This window comes from Rana temporaria, chromosome 4, assembly GCF_905171775.1.
Source record: "Rana temporaria chromosome 4, aRanTem1.1, whole genome shotgun sequence".
Taxonomy (NCBI): Eukaryota; Metazoa; Chordata; class Amphibia; order Anura; family Ranidae; genus Rana; species Rana temporaria.
In genome coordinates, this window is record NC_053492.1 from 225197889 (window position 1) to 225221384 (window position 23496).

The 23496-nt window shown below is 47.3% G+C and overlaps 1 protein-coding gene across 3 annotated transcripts in view; it reads left to right on the top strand.

Moving 5' to 3' along the window:
• Positions 1-719: 719 nt before the first annotated feature.
• Positions 720-23496, top strand: part of FAM135A (family with sequence similarity 135 member A) — a 149604-nt gene continuing 126827 nt past the window's right edge. For all 3 annotated transcript variants that reach the window (XM_040349914.1, XM_040349916.1, XM_040349915.1), the window contains exon 1: positions 720-860. The gene's annotated coding sequence lies outside the window, so the exon portion shown is untranslated. The remainder of the gene's footprint in view (positions 861-23496) is intronic.

A 23496-nucleotide genomic window follows, 5' to 3' on the forward strand; every position in this document is an offset into this window, starting at 1 on the left:
TGGTGATATCTGATGTATCTCATTCCCCATAGACACAGCTCAGCTCCTGTACGGAAGATATTGGACCGTGTGGTGATATCTGATGTATCTCATTCCCCATAGACACAGCTCAGCTCCTGTACGGAAGATATTGGACTGTGTGGTGATATATGATGTATCTCATTCCCCATAGACACAGCTCAGCTCCTGTATGGAAGATATTGGACTGTGTGGTGATATATGATGTATCTCATTCCCCATAGACACAGCTCAGCTCCTGTACGGAAGATATTGGACCGTGTGGTGATATATGGTGTATCTCATTTCCCATAGACACAGCTCAGCTCCTGTATGGAAGATATTGGACCGTGTGGTGATATATGATGTATATCTCATTCCCCATAGACACAGCTCAGCTCCTGTACGGAATATTTTGGACCGTGTGGTGATATATAATGTATCTTATTTCCCATAGACACAGCTCAGCTCCTGTATGGAAGATATTGGACCGTGTGGTGATATATGATGTATATCTCATTCCCCATAGACACAGCTCAGCTCCTGTATGGATGAGACATAGTATGTGTCTATGGAGAACAGGATACTACTCATACATCATGGTGTATTAGTGAAGCCTCTGCTCTACAGACAGTAGTAAGGTGACACCCACACAGCACCATGTGACACCCTCCTTCCCTAGTACGGCGGTGTGTCTCCTTGACTGGGAGTCCCCTCCTTCCCAGGCTGTCATTCGGGGGGCGGGGCTCTAGGCGGCTCTCCTCCTCGCTGTGTGTCCGAGGCCGGTCGGATGGCTGTCTTACTAAAGGCCGGGGCTTTGGCCGCCTCTTCGCGCCTTGTCTGCTTCCTCTGCCCGGCCGCCGGTAAGAGCCGCCCGGAGTGGGAGAATGTGAGGGGGGGCGGTGCATACAGCTGGGAGGACGGGCATTTATATGGTGTGTGTGTGCGCAGGGTGTGACAGCGGGGTGTGGGTGTATGGAGAGGGAGACTTGCCGCTTAGGTGTAGGGAGAGAGTCACCCACCCATGAGACCTATGGCTCAGCTATATGGAGAGAGATCCCTTCAGCTCAGGTGTATGGGGAGACCTCTGGCTTATATGTCTGAAGAGACCTATGACTCAGGTGTAGGGAGAGGGGACTTACCGTTCATGTTTATGGAGAGGGGGCACTTGCCGCTCAGGTGTATGAAGAACGGGGGCACTTGCTGCTCAGGTGTATGGAGAAGGGGGCACTTGCCGCTCAGGTGTATGGAGAAGGGGGCACTTGCCGCTCAGGTGTATGGAGAAGGGGGCACTTGCCGCTTTAGGTGTATGGAGAGGGGGCACTTGCAGCTCAGGTGTATGAAGAAGGGGGCACTTGCTGCTCAGGTGTATGGAGAAGGGGGCACTTGCCGCTCAGGTGTATGGAGAAGGGGGCACTTGCCGCTCAAGTTAATGGAGAGGGGGCACTTGTCGCTCAGGTGTAGGGAGAGGGGGCACTTGCCGCTCAAGTTAATGGAGAGGGGGCACTTGTCGCTCAGGTGTAGGGAGAGGGGGCACTTGCTGCTTTAGGTGTAGGGAGAGGGGGGCACTTGCCGCTCAGGTGTATGGAGAAGGGGGCACTTGCCGCTCAGGTGTATGGAGAAGGGGGCACTTGCCGCTTTAGGTGTATGGAGAGGGGGCACTTGCAGCTCAGGTGTATGAAGAAGGGGGCACTTGCTGCTCAGGTGTATGGAGAAGGGGGCACTTGCCGCTCAGGTGTATGGAGAAGGGGGCACTTGCCGCTCAAGTTAATGGAGAGGGGGCACTTGTCGCTCAGGTGTAGGGAGAGGGGGGCACTTGCTGCTTTAGGTGTAGGGAGAGGGGGGCACTTGCCGCTCAGGTGTATGGAGAAGGGGGCACTTGCCGCTTTAGGTGTAGGGAGAGGGGGCACTTGCCGCTCAGGTGTAGGGAGAGGGGGCACTTCCCGCTTTAGGTGTAGGGAGAGGGGGCACTTGCTGCTCAGGTGTAGGGAGAGGGGGCACTTGCTGCTCAGGTGTAGGGAGAGGGGGCGCTTGCCGCTTTAGGTGTAGGGAGAGGGGGCACTTGCCGCTTTAGGTGTAGGGAGAGGGGGCACTTGCCGCTCAGGTGTAGGGAGAGGGTGCACTTGCCGCTCAGGTGTAGGGAGAAGGGGGCACTTGCCGCTCAGGTGTAGGGAGAGAGAGACCAGTGGACCAGGTGTATGGGGAGACTTGGGTGTATTTGGACTCATGGTTCAGGGGTACGAAGAGAGACTTGCAGTTCAGAAGTATGAAGAGCTCTATGGTTCTGGTGTATAGTGGGCGGCCCATATGGCTCGGTAGTATGGAAAGAGGACCTTTTGGCTCGGGTGTGTGGAGGGGGGTCCGTATGGCTCGGGTGTGTGGAGGGGGGTCCGTATGGCTCGGGTGTGTGGAGGGGGGTCCGTATGGCTCGGGTGTGTGGAGGGGGGTCCGTATGGCTCGGGTGTGTGGAGGGGGGTCCGTATGGCTCGGGTGTGTGGAGAGGGGACCGTATGGCTCGGGTGTCGAAGATAGAACTTCTAGCTCTGGTCTATGGTGGGATCTATGGTTTAGGTTGTGGAGAAAGCTCAGGTGTATGGACAGGGTGGATAAAAATCAATGCTTTATTTTAATAAAATGCTTTTGGAGTAAAGATTTATTTAAGATAGTTTTTCTATTTAAAAGAGAAGTATGTTTTTGTTTTTTAAATGTTTAATACTTTCCTAGGTGGATGCAGCATCAGATCGATGCGGTATCTGTCCCCTGGCGTCGCTGCACTGAGAACCAAGCCACCAAACATCACTGATGGCTTGGTTTTCACAGATCCCTGAGAGGAGAGCTGCTGACTTTTAGTCAGCAGCTCTCCTCTCTGCTCCTCTTCACTCATTGGAGCGCTGAGCTGTTGAAGGGCGGGGAGGGGCTCGCTGAGACTGCCATCAATCAAGGCAGCTGGCGTATCCAGACTTGGGAAGTCAGGATGATGCACTGCCTCGGCTGATGGCAGTGACGCAGCGGAGAGCGGACTTCACAGTAGTGCAAAATGAATTGCACTCATGTGACCCATAGGAGAATCCCAGCCTATAAAGCTCAGGCTGGACTTCTCCTTTAAGATACATTAATCATTTAGTTTATTCAGCATGAAATGGAGCTTGGTTATGTAGCATTAGGCTGTATATTCTGCAATATGACATTTTTTGGTAAACTCATTGATTTAAACCAAGCTCTGCAAGATGAGAGAAAGTGCACTGCATTTAGATAATTTCACAGTAACCATGAGATAAAACAAAGTTCAGCAATATTACTTTATCCCATTGTTTTGCAAATCTATGTACATTACAAACTGTATGATTGAATTGGCTATGATATCGCTGTTTTTACTAACCTGACAGCTTTTTTTCTAACTAGAAAACCTTCATTTTGTTTGCAAATATTAAAGATTCTAACTACCAGCAAAAATAAGTCCTTACATTTTAAAGAGCACCTGTCATTTCAGATCCATCATAGCAGCGCCTGTTAGTGGGCATCCACTCACCTGCTGCCGCCACGTCTCTCACCTTGTGTCACTGCCGCATCACCAGCCGTCCCATTAAAGTGAATGGGACTGTTGATGAGTCAACGGCGGGTCAGAGGATCCAGGACAGAGATGACAGTTGTGCTTTAAAAATTATGATTTAAATCAAGCCTTTTTACTAGTGATTTAAATCAAATCCACCCTGTGTACGGGGAAGGGACTTGTGGCTCAGGTGTACGGGGAAGGGACTTGTGGCTCAGGTGTACGGGGAAGGGACTTGTGGCTCAGGTGTACGGGGAAGGGACTTGTGGCTCAGGTGTACGGGGAAGGGACTTGTGGCTCAGGTGTACGGGGAAGGGGCTTGTGGCTCAGGTGTACGGGGAAGGGACTTGTGGCTCAGGTGTACGGGGAAGGGACTTGTGGCTCAGGTGTACGGGGAAGGGACTTGTGGCTCAGGTGTACGGGGAAGGGACTTGTGGCTCAGGTGTACGGGGAAGGGACTTGTGGCTCAGGTGTACGGGGAAGGGACTTGTGGCTCAGGTGTACGGGGAAGGGACTTGTGGCTCAGGTGTAAGGGGAAGGGACTTGTGGCTCAGGTGTACTGGGAAGGGACTTGCGGCGCAGGTGTACGGGGAAGGGGCTTGTGGCTCAGGTGTACGGGGAAGGGGCTTGTGGCTCAGGTGTACGGGGAAGGGGCTTGTGGCTCAGGTGTACGGGAAAGGGACTTGTGGCTCAGGTGTACGGGGAAGGGACTTGTGGCTCAGGTGTAAGGGGAAGGGGCTTGTGGCTCAGGTGTACTGGGAAGGGGCTTGTGGCTCAGGTGTACGGGGAAGGGACTTGTGGCTCAGGTGTACTGGGAAGGGACTTGCGGCTCAGGTGTACGGGGAAGGGACTTGTGGCTCAGGTGTACGGGGAAGGGGCTTGTGGCTCAGGTGTACTGGGAAGGGGCTTGTGGCTCAGGTGTACTGGGAAGGGGCTTGTGGCTCAGGTGTACTGGGAAGGGGCTTGTGGCTCAGGTGTACTGGGAAGGGACTTGTGGCTCAGGTGTACGGGGAAGGGACTTGTGGCTCAGGTGTACGGGGAAGGGACTTGTGGCTCAGGTGTACGGGGAAGGGACTTGTGGCTCAGGTGTACGGGGAAGGGACTTGTGGCTCAGGTGTACTGGGAAGGGACTTGTGGCTCAGGTGTACTGGGAAGGGACTTGTGGCTCAGGTGTACGGGGAAGGGACTTGTGGCTCAGGTGTACGGGGAAGGGACTTGTGGCTCAGGTGTACGGGGAAGGGACTTGTGGCTCAGGTGTACGGGGAAGGGACTTGTGGCTCAGGTGTACTGGGAAGGGACTTGTGGCTCAGGTGTACTGGGAAGGGACTTGTGGCTCAGGTGTACGGGGAAGGGACTTGTGGCTCAGGTGTACGGGGAAGGGACTTGTGGCTCAGGTGTACGGGGAAGGGACTTGTGGCTCAGGTGTACTGGGAAGGGACTTGTGGCTCAGGTGTACGGGGAAGGGACTTGTGGCTCAGGTGTACTGGGAAGGGACTTGTGGCTCAGGTGTACTGGGAAGGGACTTGTGGCTCAGGTGTACTGGGAAGGGACTTGTGGCTCAGGTGTACGGGGAAGGGGCTTGTGGCTCAGGTGTACGGGGAAGGGACTTGTGGCTCAGGTGTACGGGGAAGGGGCTTGTGGCTCAGGTGTACTGGGAAGGGGCTTGTGGCTCAGGTGTACTGGGAAGGGGCTTGTGGCTCAGGTGTACTGGGAAGGGGCTTGTGGCTCAGGTGTACTGGGAAGGGACTTGTGGCTCAGGTGTACTGGGAAGGGACTTGTGGCTCAGGTGTACGGGGAAGGGACTTGTGGCTCAGGTGTACGGGGAAGGGACTTGTGGCTCAGGTGTACGGGGAAGGGACTTGTGGCTCAGGTGTACGGGGAAGGGACTTGTGGCTCAGGTGTACTGGGGAAGGGACTTGTGGCTCAGGTGTACGGGGAAGGGACTTGTGGCTCAGGTGTACGGGGAAGGGACTTGTGGCTCAGGTGTATGTACTGGGTAGGGACTTAAAGTTCAGGTTATGGAGAAAGCTATAGGACAGGTGTATGGTGGGACCCTTGGCTCACGTTATGGAGAAATGGATAGTTCTGATGTTGGGAAAAGGAACTTACTGCTCAGGTGTTGAAGGAACTTCTGGTCAGTTATGGAGAAAGCTATAGCTCAGATATATGGCGGGACCTATGGCTTAGGTGTTGAAGAAGGAACTTATAGTTGAGGTTATGGAGAAAGCTATGGCTATGGTGTATGGTGGGACCTTTGAATTGGGTGTTGGAGAAGGAACTTATGGTTCAGCTTATGGAGAGGGGGAGATGCTTATGCTCAGGTGTATAGAGATCAATGCACATTGCAAGGATTTTGATGATCTTTGTTACCGATACCTACCTGTTACAAGCAGGAAATAACATTTCTGGAGGCTTTCCATACACAAAATGTGTACAGAATGCCTCCAGGTTGGCATATTGAATTTTACATAAAATGACAGCAATGCAGATTGAAAAGGAAAGGTAGATTTTAATAACATTAAATTATGATATGACTTGTCATTATATCTGTAAACTTTTTTTTTTTTTTTTTTATTGCATGCATTTTTTTTTACCATGAAAGTGGAGTTACCCCTTAAGTAGTATAACGTGCATTGGTTCTAAAAGCTTTATTTTTTATGGATCCAGCTACAGGAAATGTTGATCTTCAGATGGATTGCTGTATTTTTACACTGTTATGCTGAATGTGGCACATGGCTATTGGGTAAACCAATCACATTATTTAGTGTCAGCCTTTCAAAGCAGGCAGTTGTGTAAACTGATCAGCTCCTGGTTTCTATGTATCTTAACTACATGAAAACCTCATTGTGTCAGTTCAGTATATGGCATATGGTACCACTCAGAAAAATAAAAGGATAGAAGGCACACCCACTGCCTGGATCCACTGCAAATAACAGACAGCGGTTAACGCTTTACTGTAGCCGTCAGAGCAATAACAACCCTTCACCATGTATAACCTATTAACATACATGGTGCAGTCCACGTGACCACATTACACATATTCAAAAGGAGGGAAGGACCCACCAATAAAGTCACGTGTGGAACACTACAGTTGAAATAAAATTTGGCTTTATTGAAAAAAGAGCACCGTACATAATACAAAAAACACACCTTCTGTGAATTGACCCTCTCCACGCCACAAAAAAAATACCACGTTGCCTATAAAAGAAGGGGCTTGCAGTTGCGCATGCACCCGTACACTTAACCTCTCACTTCAGTGGAATTTCCAGAAACTTATGTCTATATGGCTGATTGCAAGATGGAACTCCTTAACTGTTAATAGCCAAACTGAAGCACAGTCATACTGGATCAGTAAAGGTAAGGTAGGTAATTAAACAAGATGTCAGGTGCTGGCTAGCAGATGTTGGTTCCTAAAGCAGCCCTACATGGTAGTGCAGTCACTGACAGTCCACCGATGGTGTGCCTATCATGAGGCTTTTGTTGGTGAGGTAAATATCTGACACTGGCCAAAAGGTGTCTCGTGCCAGTCAGGGGGAATCTATTGCCTACACCAGGCTGCAAGGTTGTATGTCATTGGTAGGCTAGGAGGGAAGGTGAGAGAATAGATGGTACCACATGTGGCGTGTTACCGATTCCTGCTGGAGTGCTGTACATATAAGGCAGTATGTGTGAGAGATCTCACCGCTACCGCTGAAGTGCTAACTCCCACTCCGCTCTGTTCTGTGGGTCACTCCACCTCCCTCACATTACCGTGCTGTTAGTCATTGCATGACCATGTACAGTCTGGCTATGGTAGTCACTTCCTCATCACCTCACCTCACCAGCAGCTGTTGCCTGTGAGCTGTGGTCCCGAGAGACGTCATGTGCGTGATGACGTTAGTCTGACACGTTTCGTCAGCCAATCACCGCTAACTTCTTCAAAGCTCTGTTTTTTTTTTTGTATTCTGTATGGTGCTCTTGTTTAGACTTGTGGTTGGAGGGCAGCAAACATGCGCAATCAAGGTCAACTACAAACTTTTGCTGCCCTCCAACCCTCTCCCCCTTAAGCTGCAATTGGCAGCAAACGGGGGTGGTTACATGTAATAAATAAGTAGTGCTGTGTGATAGGGTAGATGAATTAAAGAAAAGACAGTTGCTATAACTGGGGCTGGTTACATGCTGCCACCAAGTTAATGGGGTAGCGCCTCAAATGCCCCGCAACCACTTGCGATGCATGCGGTTGTAGCACATTTGCTTGGAAAAATTAGGCTCCATGTACACGGGACGTTTTTACAACTGCTCCTAAATGATTAAACATGACAGATGGCAACCCACGTTTAAAACGTCCGTTTTGCCGCGTTTACATTTAGAAGTGTTTAAAAATATATATATATATGTATATAATTTTGTAATTGTTAAACACAAATCCTAATGGGAGTGCTAATTTCCACTTTAAAGGAGTTGTAAAGGATTTTTTTTTTTTGCCTAAAATTAATATCTACAAGGTAGACAGACAGAATAGTGTAATGATTCTGTTAAAAAAACAAGTAAATACCTATTAAATTCCTTCATCTATTACCTCCGGCATCTAGTTTCTGTTCTCTCATTCACTTCCTGGTTTGCGGCGCTCGTTCATGTAAGAACTACATTTCCCAGTATGAATTGCGGCACGCCCAGTAATTCACACCTCCTTGAAGTCTCTAACACGTAGAGAGCGTCCTGCCGCAAAGATGTAGTTCCCAGGAGGGGGCGAGCACGTCACTGACCACCGCAGTAAAGCCTCCCATCACGGTGGTCAGTTACAGTCAGACAAGCAGGAAGTGAACAGAACAGAGAAGAAATAGAGCAACTTCTGAGCAAAAACAAACAATGAGGAAGTAAAAAGAGGAATGTCTGCAGGTAAAGGATGCTTATTAAGAAAAAAAATGTTTTCCTTTACAACCTCTTTAAACAAGCTGCTAGCAGGCTTTAGCACTTCTTGAAGCTTGTGGAAAGCCTGCTGCCACCTGCTAGCAGCTTGTTTAAAGTGGAAGTCAGCACTCCCATTAGGATCTGTGTTCAACATTTACAAACCGTAGCTAAAGGGTACTTTAAAAGCTTGCTGAAAGCTCTGCAAATGCTTTTTTCAAAGCGTGCGGTTTACACTGCTCTTGGTGATGGTGACCACTTGATAAGTCCTTAATACAGCCAGAGACCGAATCATTAGTTCCTAAAACTGTAGTCTAGTCCTTTTTATTGCAGTGTGAGTGTCTGTATGTAGAATACACATAATGAATATGTGCTGAACTATAATTTAATTAGCTATGTATCAGGTTTCTACTGTTAAAGGAGAAGTACAGCCAAAGCTATTTCGGCTGTACTTCTCCTGTGGATCACAGTGCACTTCGTTCTGCACTCCTATGACCCATTTTCAGCTGTCAGCAGGCTAAAGCCCGTCGTCGGCTGACGTCATAGAGCTGGGGAAAGATCGCAACCATATGGTTGGGATTCACCCAAGAGTCTGGACTGGGACCTGGCTTGCCCTCTCTGTGATCTGCTGGGGGACTGAGCCAGCCCCTTCTGCTCACTTCACGGATCAGCGCTGCATCCACCTAGGTAAGTATGATTAAAAATATATATTCCAATTCTTCTCTTACAATAAACTAACAATTTGAAAATAACTAAAGGCATTTTGAATAGAGTAAGGGAGTGTTAAAACCCCCCTCTTTTTTTTTTTCTTGTTTTTTTTTTGCCATCAGTGTCCCGTTTACTTTCTGTTCTATATTAAAAACAGGAAGTGAGGGAATCCCTGATTGTCACCTGATTGTCACCAGAACTAATGTCTGCATTGGAATATTTCACCTCTACTCCTGTTCTGGGGAAAATCCAAAATATATATATATATTTTTTTTGTTTGAAACCTTCACCTTTTGATGATAATCGGGACAAAAGAGGATGAATTTCCCTAAGACCCTTTTCACACTGAGCGGTTTTGCTGTGATTTCAGGGAGTGCAAATCTGCAAAATGCAAAAAGCACTTAAACTGCATAGGTGTGAATCTAGCCTTAGGCCTGGTTCACACCTATGCGTTTTCAGTTTTGCAGAAATGCACTACAGTCCATTTTTAACCTGGGGTTTCTGTGGGTAATGTTGACACCTGTACGTTTTCCACTGGTGTACTTTTTGGAATGGGTCAGGGACTTTTTTTTTTTTATCGCACAGGTTGAATGAATTGAAACATAGCAGAAACGCATCAAAAACACTGTACTGTTTTTAATGGGTTTCTGCTGGTTTCTCCTGCAAGACAACAGACACCTCTCAAAAACACAAAATGCATTAAAAACGCACCTGGAAAATGCATCAACCGCAACCTGCATAGGTGTAAACCAGGCCTAAGGGAGGTTCTTGCCCCTTTCATGCTTGGCGGGTTCCATTGTGATCACCACTGTGAGCTGATCAGAGCAGAGTGGGTAGACACAGATACAGACAGAGCCTGCTCTGCCCCACAGTCAGTCGGGTGTAAACAGACTCTGGTGTCCAGTTACACCTGGCTACCTTTGTTCCACTCCACATAAACGGTGGAGTGGAGGGCAGAATTCTCTGCTGTTGTTGTATTTTTTTTTTTTTTAACAGGTCATCAGATCTGGACGTCCATGTACACCTGCTGCCCATCTGAAAGGGGCCTTAGGCTCAATTCACATCTATGCATGTTGCTTTTAAACGTTTCTGCAGTGCTATATGGGGTGCTTGTTGTGTTTTTGGACACATGTTTTTACTGTGTTTTGCACTATTTTTATACACTGTATATATCTGGTTGCTAAGGAGGGGTCTGGGAAGCGGGGGGGGGGGGGTTGGGTGTACCCTATACCCATTCACATGGGGGGGGGTGGGATCTGGGTGCCCTTCTCCCCATTAACATGAGGGCAAGGTGCTTTTGGGTGGGGCGTACGCAGAGACTAGTCCCCTAACTTTTCAAACCTGCCTGCTGGGCTGCATGCTCGGATAAGGGTCTGGTATGGATTTTGGGGGGGGACCCCATGCCATGTTTTTTTTATTGGCATGGGGGGGAGGGGAGTCCCTCTGGATCCATCCTAGACCCAAGAGCCTAGTATGAACCTGGGCGCTTTTTTTTTTTTTTATTCAACTGTCAGCGGGGAAGCCTGCTGACAGCTGATGACTCATTGGTTGTTAACCACTTCAATACAGGGATTTAAAACCCACCTCCATACCGGGCCTATTCTGGCACTTCTCTCCTACATGTATAAATCCATATTTTTTTTGCTGGAAAATTACTCAGAACCCCCAAACATTATATATGTTTTTTTTTTAGCAGACACCCTAGGGAATAAAATGGCGGTCATTGCACGGTATTTGCGCAATAATTTTTCAAACGCCTTTTTTTTGTAAAAAAAATGGTTTCATGAATTAAAAATAAAAAAACGGTATAGGTAGCCCAATTTTTTTTGTAAAATATGAAAGATGATGTTACGCCGAGTAAATAGATACCTAACATGTCATGCTTTAAAATTGTTTACACTCATGGAATGGCGCCAAACTTCGTTACTTAAAAATCTCCATAGGCGACGCTTTAAAATTTTTACAGGTTACCAGTTTAGAGTTAGAGGAGGTCTAGTGCTAAAATTGTTGCACACGCTCTAACGCACGCGGCAACACCTCACATGTGTGGTTTGAACGACGTATACATACGTGGGCGGGACTTGCGTGTGCGTTTGCTTCTGAGCGGAAGCTACTGGGGACAGGGGCGTTTTAATTTTATTTATTTATTTATTATTCCTTATTTATTTATTTTTTACACTTCTTTTTTTTTTTTTTTTCGATCGCTTTTATTTCTATTACAAGGCATGTAAACATCCCTTGTAATAGGAATTGTGTGTGACAGGTCCTCTTTAAGGAGAGATGCGGGGTCAATAAGACCCCAGATCTCTCCTCCAGGCTGGAAAGAATGAGATTGTGAAAAAAATTCACAGATCTCATTCTTACTAGCCGCAATTGCGTTTTGTTTTCTTACGGGGTACCTCCGACAATCATAGAGATGACTGGTGACCATCTGGTCACCAGTCATCTCTATGCTGCACATCCGGCGGACGGCGATCATCTCTCCGGGCACCGGATGTCGGTTAGAGGGGGGGTGTCCCCTCCCGTCGCCTATAAGAATGATCACCGCCGCTATGATCATTCTTACAGTGCGAAGGATCGCCGCCGGAAGAAAATGATATCTGAATGATGCCTCTAGGTGCAGGCATCATTCAGATATCACCGCACATATGACGTCCACCCGGGATAACGGATCCCCCTTTTGGACGTCCTATAACGGCGTGCGGCTTTAAAGTGGTGCGGTGGTTGACTTCCCGGCCACTTCCTTATCAACCAGCTATATATAGTGTAAAAAAATAAAAGCAAATTGTGGTACAAACCCGGTACTTGCGGTTTGGATGCAGGTTAATTGACGCTGCATTTTGCAGGGAAAAAGTCCCCGACCCCTTCCGAAAACGCAAACGCACAAAAATGCATTGATACGAACGTGTTCCATAGGAACCCATGTTAAAAAAAACTCCCTTAATTTCTGCAAAATGCATCAAAAAACACATTAGTGTGAATAAAGCCTTAGGCCGCGTACACACGGTCGGTCCATCCGATGAGAACAGTCCGAAGGACCGTTGTCCTCGGTTAACCGATGAAGCTGACTGATGGTCTGATGTGCCTACACACCATCAGTTAAAAAAAAGATCGAGTCCAACGCGGTGACGTAAAACGTAACGACGTGCTGAGAAAATGAAGTTCAATGCTTCTAAGCATGCGTCGACTTGATTCTGAGCATGCGCAGGTTTTTAACTGATGCTTTTGCATACTAACCGTGGGTTTTGACCTATCGATTAGGTGTCCATCGGTTCAATTTTAATGCAAGTTCTAAATTTTTTGACCGAAGGATAACTGACCGATGGGGCCCACACCATCGGTTTGGACCGATGAAACGGTCCTTCAGTCCGTTTCGACCGACCGTATGTACGCGGCCTCAGAGTTAAAAAAGCTAATAATGGAGGCAAAACACAAATATGCAAAGAAAATAGATATGTAGCTGTGTCTGCTTTGTGTGTTGGATAGACCTAGGAGGAAAATGTTCTATACACATTTGATTCTTTGGAAGGAAATGAAGAAAACATTTATTCTATTCAGGTATGCATTCTTAACTCAAATAAAGTCCCTTCGATAATTGCTTTCAGCCGCCTCCTAAATTCCTTCTTTTTATTTATTTTTTTCTTCCTGCTGTGACCTGATTTCCTGTTAGAGGGTGGCTGCTTTCATTCTCCTTGATCCTGCTGTAAGTAAGAGTGTGGCCACTAGAGGTCGACCGATATGGGTTTTTCTCTGGCCAATGCCGATATTTAGAGACCGATTTTTGCGGTCGATATTTTAGGCCGATTTTTTTTTTTTTTTTTTCTTCATCTTAGAAAATCTAGGGGGGAGAGGTGGGGTGCAGCCTATCAGTATCCCATCATTGCCACCTTATTAGTGCCCACGAGTTCAGCCTGTCAGTGCCCAATAGTGCAGCCCATCAGTATCCATTAGTCCCCACCAAAGCAGACTGTCAATGCAACCTCATCAGATTCAGTGCCACCTCATTGGTGCCCACCAGTGCAGCCTATCAGTGTCCATTCATGCCGGTCAGTGCAACCTCATCAGTACCCACAAGTGCAGTCCATCAGTGCCACCTCAATAGTGCCTACCAGTTCAGCCTGTCAGTGCTACCTCATTGGTGCCCACCAGTGCCACCTCATTGGTGTCCATCAGTGCAGCCCACCAGTGCCAAGCTGTCATTTACGGCCACCTCACCATTGCCAGCTCAGTGCCAAGCTGTCATTCAGTGCCCACCAGTGCCAAGCTGTCCATCGCCACCTCATCAGTGCCCACCTGTGCCAAGCTGTCATTCAGTGCCCACCAGTGCCAAGCTGTCACTTCCACCTCATCAGTGCCCACCAGTGCCAAGCTGTCACTTCCACCTCATCAGTGCCCACCAGTGGCCAGCTCACCAGTGCTGAGCTGTCGATTACCCACCAGCGGAGTGCTCCCGGCTCCATTCTGTCCCCTCGCATGGCAAAAGACTGCTCCATTTGTCCCCTGATGTGCTGCACGGCCTGCCTCTGCCTCCAGACTACAATCCCCAGAATGCAGCGTGGCCGGTAACAGACAATCGGCGGCCACCGCTGCCGACTTCCTCCACTGGGGGGGGGGGGGGGGGGGGAGTCAGGCAGCGGCCGTTTTTAAATAGACGGTGGGCGGCCGGGTGGGGGTGGGGGGGTTTGCGGTATTTACACCCAGCACACCCCTGCCTGAGATCTCCAACAATCTGCCTTTTTTTAAAAAGGCCAAATATCGGCCGATATATCGGTCAACCTCTAGTGGCCACCCTCTCTTACTTGCTCTTGAGATGGAGAAGAGGCTCTAGGATTTGTAGCATGCATAGAGCAGTGCACATGACTACAGCTAATGTGTAGAACGTTAAAAAAAAAAAAACAGGAGGAAAAGGAGAGGTTTGGGCGCTCACATAGAATGTTACAGGCAGAAAAACAAAGATGCAATTTAATGAAGAATAGATTACAGTAATGAATGTATATAGATTATTTGAAGGGGGGGGGTATGGTTTGGTGCCAAGTTAAGACGATGGCTTTCTTCTGTTGGTTCTAGATACGACTAACTATTGTACAAAATACAACTCCATGCTGAATAATTTGTAAGGGCTCCTTCAGAGGGGTGATTGAGTCCATCCTCTGTATGGAGCGGCTGGCAGATGTGTGTGTGCAGGCAGCCCACAGAAGTGGCTGCACAGACACATTCACATGTCAGTTTGAGGAGTGGGTGCACAGATCCAAATGCAGAGCTCCAGCTCGGAGGTGGATGCCCACATCTACCAGTGGCTCTGTGTGGAGGAAGGTTTTAATAAACCTTCTGAATGAGTAAATGTTAACTTTCAGTTTGCTGTTGCAACTCGCAAAAAACACACTAACACACACAAAGACGTGTCTAGGATATTATCGCATAATAATTTTCCTGCTAATTACCCAGACTAAAGGTCAGTTGTGATGGTGTATATTCCATCTCTGAACGCAAATGCATGCCACAAAAATTCAGCATTTTCCCTTTGAAAGTGGCAAATTGGCACAAGCACAGTATCTGCACAGAAAAGAGCTGTTCTTTGTGTATTCTACAACACTTGTTCTCAACCTCAGTCCTCAAGTACCCCCAACAGGCCATGTTTTGGGAATTTCTCTTAGATAAAATAGCTGTCCAAAATACCAAGCCATTGACTCTGATTTATAGCACCTGTGCAAGATGAAGGAAAACCTGCAAACATGGCCTGTTGGGGATACTTGAGGACTGAGGTTGTTAACCACTGTTCTACAATTCTAATATGTTCTTTCCTTTTAAGACACAACTAGCCATTTTTCTGCACAGACATACAGCTGCAGATGACCAGAGCAAGCTATGCTGCTGTGTGTTCTGCTTTCCAGCTCATTTATGTGCAGAAAAAAGGCTACGTTTGTGTACAGATAGTTTTGTTTGCATCTAAAGGCAGCACTATAGTAATCAATGAGCCCATACACACAGCTGGGTCTATATATGAAAATGTACACTGCGTTTTAGCTGTGAACAAAAAAAATTGGGCACAGCAGCAGATTTTACATGTGCCTTAACGTGAGTGCCTTAGGGACATGTTTTGTGCAGGATCTTCTAGCTCCAGGGGCGGACTGACCATTCGGGCACTGCCCGAGGGCCCCATGCCGCTAGGGGGCCCCATCAGGGTTGCCAGCCTCAGTAAAATCAGGGACAGTATGTAAATTCTGTGTTTAAAAAAATAAATAAAAAATCCCAAGATTATAGCTGCCCAGCCTCTCCAGTACCTTTTCAATGTGTGTATGTGTATATTGTGTGTCTGTGTATGTATATTGTGTGTGTATGTATACTGTGTAGCCCATAGGTGTCAAACACAAGGCCCGCGGGCCGAATCCGGCCCTCCAGACCATTTCATGTGGCCCTCGCACCTCCAGCCCTCCTCTGGTCCTCCTCCAGACCCTTACTTTCTGCTTTCAAGCAATGTATCCAGATTCTTCCCAGCAGCAGCATAAGGAAAGAGGGGTGCACTGTGATGTAAGGGAGAGTGGGGGACTCAACTTCTGATGGTGGGGTGGATCTTAACATCTAATGTAAGGGGAGGGGATGTGCTGAACATCTAATCTTACAGATACAACCGGCCCTTTTGAGGGCAATCATAATGCTGATGCGGCCCACGATGAAATTGAGTTTGACGCCCCTGGTGTAGCCCCATAATCTCCTATTGCTTGGGGGCCCCATGAGTTGTCAGTTTGCCCCTTTCTAGCTCTGCCAATAAGTACCTTTCTTTCATGCAGAAAGTATGTGTACGCCCATGTGAACAAGCCCTTAGGTTTTATGTATGGTTTCTATTGAATACAGGTGTCAAAATGTAGTGTTTAATGGAATGCAGGCTGTACCTGCTAGGGTGTGCTATATGCTATCTGGACCACGTTTCCCTGTAACCACTTCAGCTCCAGCGATATACCCACATGTCACTGGACTTTGAGTGGTTATACCAGGATGATGCCTGCAGCTGCACTGGATTGCATTTACAAGCAGCAGGAAAGGACGTCTGTCAACTTCCATGGCTTTCTCAGGCTCTCCTGTCACATCGGGAGACCCAAGTGACCAGCTGGCACTTTTGCCAGTTGATTACAGAGGCAATTAAAGTCCAGAATGGTTCTGATCACCCCTGTGATGTAGGAAACCAAAAGAAATGAGCTTATACCACTTATGGTTTCCCCAGATGTAAACAGTGTCCTTTTAAGTAGGTTAAGCCATTTGATCACGCCGATCTGGGTATGATCAAATGCTTTTAAGGGCAGATAAGACATCTGGGGTCTAATAGACCCCAGGTCTCTCCATAGGGAGTACCTGTCACTGCCCATGAGGCACTCTCTTCCTCTCTGCCCAGAGTTCTGGGCTCTTGATTGGATAGATTGATAGCAGCGCAACCATTGGCTCCTGCTGATTTTTACATGTAAACAAAGTGCCAGAAAAGGCCTGGTCTTAAAGTGGGTAATCAAAGTGTGGGCCAGTGCACTCCTATAGTATAAAAGCACACACTCGTCAGCAGTTTACTCCATGGAAATGTGTGGGAGCACTGATCTGCATTGTGTGAAAATAATCATGTTTGTTCATCAGAGTTCATTGAAGGTTGTCCCCCCCCCACCCCACGTGTTAGGAATGCATCAATACACTGCTTGTGTAGCTATATGGTGTTTATTTACTAAGGGGATAGAGGCTGTTCACTTTGCAAGGGATTTTTCCCATTAGCTTAGAGATTGAGGTGCAGCTCTGCTGACTTCCTCATCTAATCATGTGCAAGAGATTATATATACCATTTTTTTTTTTCCTTTTGCTGGTTTGGGTGTTTTTTGGCATTTGTTTTTCACCACATGCACTAAGCTAGGGGAACATTCTCTTTCTTGCAAAGTAATCAGCATATTTACTTTTTAAAATCAACCCCAATGTGTGATGGGGGTGAGCTAGCTGTGAGTACAGGTATAAGCTGGTCATCTATTGGAAAAGTCAACATTTACTACAGAATGAATAGCTAACCCGAAAAAGGTGTTTACTTTGTGACTTACAAATAGCCGCACGATTTTGCAGTGATTTTGATGCGACTTTAAGCAATGCCTGTGTGATCTTGAGGTCTATGAACCTCTAAATCGCATCCAATTTGGACCAAAGTAGCACAGGGACTACTTTGAAGTCGCACAGATATTAATGGTACTCATTGGAAATCTTTGGGTACGAGTTGTCATGCAACTTTGCAGTCCCAAGTCGCACAAGTGTGAAAGATGCCTTTTTGTTACACCATTTGAATGAAGTATTGCACAAGATTTCACCACTTCCCAGGCTAGTTAGAATAGGAGCCCTCTGCCCGGGGGGCAAACAGCATGGCTTGTCAGGCCCACCGGAGTCTCATCATGGAAAGAAAATGTTAACCACATGCTATTAAGTTCTGAGTTATTAGGCGCTCAAAATAAACAAAATCACTAGTATTGTATTGTAAAATACAAAAATAAACCCTTTTTTTCATGCTAGCTATGCGATCATTTTGTAGTACATATCTACTTTTTCAGTCGATGACCTGTCATATGTTACGACAGGTGAGCCAGCCCCAAACCTCCATCTCAAGAAACTGTCATAGGGTAAGGAAGGACTTCTGGTTTGTGAATTAATTTTTTTTTTCAATCCTAGTGTGCTGGTGACTTTAGTTATTACTTAAGACATAAAAATGTAAAAAGTTACCTAAAAATATGTTATTACTTATTAATTCTCCATGGCACACAAGGAATGCTGCAGTGAGTGATTTGACTGTGTTTTGCCGGTAATGCCAGGCCCTTTGTTGATGGTTGGTGCAGAAGGTACAGTTTTACATACTTATGGGATCAGGCTAGGCCAGGGGTCCTCAGAGTTTCTAAACAAAGTGCCAGTTCACTGTACTCCAGACCTTAGGAGGGGGCCAGACTGTGTCCAGTGGGATTAGAACATGCCTCAGACTCTGGTCAGTGGGAGGAAAAATGTCCAAGAATTTGTGGGAAGTGAGAGAGAGCATAATGCCTATTTTTGGTACTAGTGCCCCGTCAATATGGACAGGGGAAAATGATGCCCCATCTTTGCTAGTGTTAGTGGGCAGAAAAGTCTAAGTTCCTGATGAGCCAATGGAAGGCAAGCAAGAGGCTGCAGATTGGGGGCCACTTGGCTAGACCTTTGTGTTCTCACTGCTGCAACTTCGCAGCCAACATTCCAGCATGACTTTGGCACGACTTGCATACGACTTCTTTAACAGAAGTCCATGCAAGTCGTGCCGAGGTCGCACCAAAAGTAGTGCAGGAACCTTTTTCTTTGGAGCGACTCAAGTTGCTCCTATTAGAATGGTTTCATTGCACTTAATGGGATGCTATTTGTGCTCTCAAAGTCGGAGCGCAAGTGGCACCAGTGTGTTCCCGGCCTAAAAATATAAAGAAAATGAGTTTGTACTGAGAGTATGCCAAAAGGTTTTACACTTTTGCTGTAATCCTAGCAGTTTGTAGCTAGGTAGAGCCTAATTATAGCCAGCTATGGACGTGTTTAAATTGCAAACTACACATTAAAAATTGGAATATCATTTTTTTTGGTTTAGGTTTTTATTAGTAGGGCAACATCAATATCAGTCATTTTTGCTGTATACTGATTATTATTTCAGGCACTTGTATAGCGCTGTAAATTTACGCAGCGCTTTACATATACATTGTACATTCACATCAGTCCCTACCCTCAAGGAGCTTACAATCTAAGGTCCCTAACTCACATTCATATAATGGGGCCAATTTTTTTTTAGTCGGGAGCCAATTAACCTACCAGCATGTCTTTGGACTGTAGGAGGAAACCGGAGTACCCGGAGGAAACCCACACAGGCACAGGGAGAACATGCAAACTCCAGGCAGGTAGTGCCGTGGTTGGGATTCATACCAGCGACCCTTTTTACTGCTAGGCGAAAGTGCTACCCACTACACCACTGTTCTGCCCAAAATAGCAAAACAAATTAAAGTGGTTGTAAACCCTGAAACAAAAACAAAAAACCTGCACGACAAAGGCATAAGGAGCTAGGATGCAAAGCATCCTAGCTCATTATGAATTACTTACCTTAGATCGAAGCTCACGCAGCGGTCCTCGCCCCCCTCTGGTGGCAATATCTCTCCCAGGGGTTACTTACGGGTATCACAGCTCCATCGCTGTGATTGACCGTAGCGGCGGTGACGCATGCGTGCGGGAGCTGCCAGTTAAGACACTCGGACTGAAGAAATGGCACATAGGTGCCATTGCTTCAGTTTCCTTTAGTGCGCATGTGCCGTTCACATCAGTGCATGCAGGGGATATCTACTAAACCATGCAGGTTTAGGAGATATCCGGGGTAGCTACAGGTAAGGCTTAAAGGATTACTAAAGTTAATTTTATTTTATTTTTGCTCGCATGGTGTTGAGTTCTTGCAGGCGCGCTCCCATGATAGAGCTGGCAGCCATATCTGCCGACTGTATCACTCGGCCCCGCCCCCAGGCGTGCCGCGTCATTGAATGTGATTGACAGCAGTGCAAGCCAATGGCTGCGCTGCTTTCAATCAACCAATGAATGAGCCGGAAAGACGGCCGAGAAGCCTGCACGTTCACGGCGCGGGACTTTCGAGGGGTCAGGTAAGTAAAGGAGGGGTTCAGGGAATGCATTAAGGTGAGCAAACTTTTACTTTTACAACCCCTTTAATATAGGCTTACCTGTATGTAGCATAAAGTGGTTGTAAAGTGTTTACAACCACTTTAAGACCATATCTTTAAAAAGTCATCTACCATATTCAATGGCTCCATGTTAATTGGGTTGCAATTTCTAATTTTGTATCATCTGTTTGTAAATAAAGCTGACATTGCATTTGCTTGTGGTTTTGATATGCTAGCCTAAGAGCCGGTTCACACAGAGGCAACACGACTTTCAGCACGACTTTGGGAGGCAACTTGAACACGACTTGAGTATGAATCACAACGCGACTTACAACACGACTTGAAGTCGCCTCCAGGAAGGGGGAACTCGACGCCAAATTTTAAATAAAAAAAACGGCATGGGTTCCCCCTCCAAGAGCATACCAGGCCCTTAGGTTTGGTATGGATTTCAAGGTGAACCCCCCGTACGCCAAAAAAACGGAGTGGGGGTCCCCCCAAATCCATACCAGACCCTTTTCCGAGCACACAGACCGGCCGGGCAGGAAAGGGGGTGGGGACGAGCGAGCGCCCCCCCCTCCTGAACCGTACCAGGCGGCATGCCCTCAACATGGGGGGGTGGGTGCTTTGGGGCAGGGGGGCAACCCTGCGGCCCCACCCCAAAGCACCTTGTCCCCATGTTGATGGGCACAAGGGCCTCTTCCCGACAACCCTGGCTGTTGGTTGTCAGGGTCTGTGGGCTGGGGGGCTTATCGGAATCTGGGAGCCCCCTTTAATAAGGGGGCCCCCAGATCCCGGCCCCCCACCCTATGTGAATGAGTATGGGGTACATCGTACCCATTCACCTGGTGGAATAAAAATGTCAACAAAAAATACACTACACCGGATTTTAAAGTAGTTTATTAGGCAGCTCCGGAAGTCTTCTTTCGATTTCTCCCTTCTGCCGGGCACCACCGCTGTCTTCTTTCAGCTCTTTTACCAGCAGGGGGGCCGGTCTTCTCCCTTCTTCTGACTTCTGGGGGTCTTCTGACTTCTCCGCTCTCTGGTTCTTTTTCCCTTCTGCCGGGCACCACGGCTGTCTTTCAGCTCTTTCACCAGCGGGGGCCCGGTCGTCTGCGTCGCCTTCTTGCCTTCTTTGATGTTGACTCGACGCTCCCTCCCGCTGTAATGCTGGGTGTGCGGTGCGCCACGACTTGTATTGGCCTCTTATGATGTCACAGTCCCAGCATGCTCCGGGTGGTGATGACATAATTACCCTGCCCCCTTATGTCGTCACCACCCAGAGCATGCTGGGACTGTGACATCATAAGAAGCCAATATAAGTCATTGCGCACCGCACACCCGGCCTTACAGCGAGAGGGAGCTTCGAGTCAACATCGAAGAAGGAAAGAAGGCGATGCAGAAGACCAGGCCCCTGCTGGTGAAAGAGCTAAAAGAAGACAGCGGTGGTGCCTGGCAAAAGGGAAAAAGAAGCGGAGAAGTCGGAAGAAGACCCCCTGAAGTTGGAAGAAGGGAGAAGACCAGGCCCCCGCTGGTAAAAGAGCTGAAAGAAGACAGCGGTGGTGTCCGGCAGAAGGGAGAAGTCGGAAGTTCCCCCCAAAGTCGGAAGAAGACCCCCGGGGCTGCCTAATAAACTACTTTAAAAACTGGTGTAGTGTTTTTTTTATTGACATTTTTCTTCCACCAGGTGAATGGGTAGGGGTACAATGTACCCCATACTCTTTGACATAAGGTGGGTGGCCGGCATATGGGGGCCCCCTTATTAAAGGGGGCTCCCAGATTCCGATAAGCCCCCCCGCCCGCAGACCCTGACAAACAAGGCCAGGGTTGTCGGGAAGAGGCCTTTGTCCCCAACATGGGGACAAGGTGCTTTGGGGTGGGGGGGCCGCAGGGCGCCCCCCTGCCCCAAAGCACCCACCCCCCCCCCCCATTTTGAGGGCATGTCGTCTGGTACGGTTCAGGAGGGGTGGTGGTGCTCGCTCATCCCCACCCCCTTTCCTGACCGGCCGGTCTGCGTGCTCGGATAAGGGTCTGGTATGGATTTGAGGGGGACCCCCATGCCGTTTTTTTCGGCGTAGGGGGTTCCTCTTGAAATCCATACCAGACCTGAGGGCCTGGTATGCCCCTGGAGGGGGAACCAATGCCGTTTTTTTATTTAAAATTTGTCGTGGAGTTCCCCTGTGTAAGGGAGGGGCTTGCCTTAGAACTTTTTTTTAAGTCCGAGCGACTGCAGTAGTGCACATTAAGACGGCTCCATTCACTTACATTGATTTCTTCATGCAGCGTGACTTGGGGTGACCTGAAGTTGGATCCCAGGTCGCCCCTGTGTGAACCGGCTCTAATGCTACAAATGCAAATATTGTTGAAAGTCAGCCAGATATGTTGTATTTGCTCATAACCACTAAAGTAATAGATTACACAGTTCTTACATTGTATCTAAATTAAAGTGACATTAAGCCAAAAAGTAATATTTTGCAGCTTACCAATTTTTATATGCGGTGGCCAAATTGTATTATTATTATTATTATTATTATTTATTTATTTTTGTCCCTTTTTGTTTTTCACCTGATGATCCAACCAGTAGTACACAACCTAGCCTAGCCCCTGGATGAAGGGGCAACAGAGAAACCTTTTGAACAACAGCATTGTCAGTCTGAGGGGAAGGGAGTGTTAAATGCACAGATTTAGATACACTAACAAACTGAAGCCAAACTCCACTTAACTTATGTTATGTTAATTTTAGGAAAATCTTTTTACGTAAATAAATAAAAGCTGATCATTGTAAGCCCCCTCTCCGTGAAATATATTTTGTCTCAACCTTAATGGGATGCACAAGGGTTTACAACTCCTTTAATTTCCTAGAATCTTCATGGACTGTAGACTATTCCCTGTGTGTATAGGACATCTTTCAGATGTGTTCTGTTTAATAAATACAAAAATGGCTTTTAGTACTATTACAGACGCTGACACTTTGTGTACACCTTTTTTGTTTACTCTCAAGTGCTGTCCTGGATGATTTTGTATATGACATTACCAGGTAACACGTGTGTGTTTTTATTTTTTTGTATTGGATTGTTGTACAGCAGGGCTCAGACTGAGAGATGGAGAGGCAGCCAATGAGTTGTGCTGTGCTGAGATCCTGCTAATAGAAGGAGAAAGCAAAGTGATAGGGAGATGAGGTCGGTGAGCAGCTTTTTCTTTCACTGTCCAGTCACAGGGTGGGGAGGAGACCTGTTTGTGTATAGAGAGATTGGATCTCCTTTCTTGTCAGGCAGGGCTGAGCGGCATGGCAGAACTGTGTAAATCTCAGAACTAAATGGACAGAAATACAAGTCCTTTTGGCAGGTAAAACAGTTCCCTTCTATGTATTTCACCTGTGTATTTGGCTGTTTGCCTGGAATTCAGCTTTAGGCATTTTAAATTTGTTCTAACACTTTTTCTGTCAATAAGGAAGGAATTGATGGGTGTCAAATCCTTTTTCTATACTGTTGGCTCTGTGAAGCATTTGTGTACAGGATATGCATTCCCGTCCATGGTCAGGCTACTCACATGCTTACATCCTCTTCCTTCCAGTTCTTATTCTGTATGTATGTCTGCTGACACGGGCATGGATATTACAATAACAGATGTTTTTATATCTTACTATACAGAGGTTTTCTTATCCTGTTGTTATATTCTGATTTGGAC